The sequence below is a fragment of the Apis dorsata genome, unplaced genomic scaffold, assembly GCF_000469605.1.
Source record: "Apis dorsata unplaced genomic scaffold, Apis dorsata 1.3 scaffold_400, whole genome shotgun sequence".
Taxonomy (NCBI): Eukaryota; Metazoa; Arthropoda; class Insecta; order Hymenoptera; family Apidae; genus Apis; species Apis dorsata.
The window spans coordinates 56513-57463 of NW_006263658.1; the positions used below are offsets into that span (position 1 = coordinate 56513).

Sequence of the window (951 nt, forward strand, 5' to 3'; positions counted from 1 at the left end):
TGCTAATGCTGACGATAGTTTAACCAGAGAATTGGTGATGAAACGCACGGATGAAGATAATTGAGATACGATTGAACATATGCAACGATTGAACACACACATTACGAGCGTGTTAGAGAGTCTTGGACTTTAGTTACGATCGCCAGATGGACCGCGGATATCCTCGACTGAGATTCGCCGAGGATTATTTTTATGAACCACGGCACGCACACGCGGTGGATTGCGTGATGCGAAACCGGGTTACGCGAAACGTTGTCCAAGCTTCTTAAGGAACTTTCTTCGTCTTCTATTTTCGTGACAGGAGACGAGAATTGTTTTAATCTAAAAATAAAAACGTACAATGATTTTGTTTTTTAGAAATAGAAGAAGAAAGACGTATATAAGGATAATCACAGCTCTTACTTCAGATATTATATTTTTTTTCTTTTTTTTTTTTTGCTAATTTTTTTATGGAATATAAAATTAAAAGTTTTCCATTAAATATCTAACAGTGATGAATTTAAATATCTCATGATTTTTAATTGTAAAGTCACATGTTTATATTTCAATTTAAAAGTAACATGTCATAGTTTAATGTGCAAAGTATTTGTAAAATAACAAGATAAACGTTTCTTTTAAACGAATTAGATTTCTTAAAAGCAATTTTTTTTCAATTTTAAATAATTCTGAATATGTATAAACAAAAGATTACTAAAATATTGATTATTTTAAATTATATATTTTCTATAAAAAATAAAATAAAATATGAAAAATTAATTAATTTTTAAATTAAATACTTTTATTCATTATATTCATTTATCAAAAATAAAATATTTTCATTTCTAGATAAATATTCTTGCATAACATTCTATAACGTCTTCATTGTCTACGTCTAATAAAAACATCGTCAAACTCTTTCTTTCAATAAACTTGTTTCATTCGAGTAAAAAAAAAAAAAAAAAAAAAAAAAAA

General features: G+C 26.7%; 1 protein-coding gene across 6 annotated transcripts in view; it reads right to left on the reverse strand.

Annotated features, from left to right (window-relative positions):
• The window catches only part of LOC102671545, a 54934-nt gene that overhangs the window by 4396 nt on the left and 49587 nt on the right, over window positions 1-951 (reverse strand). The gene's annotated exons all lie outside the window — the stretch shown is intronic.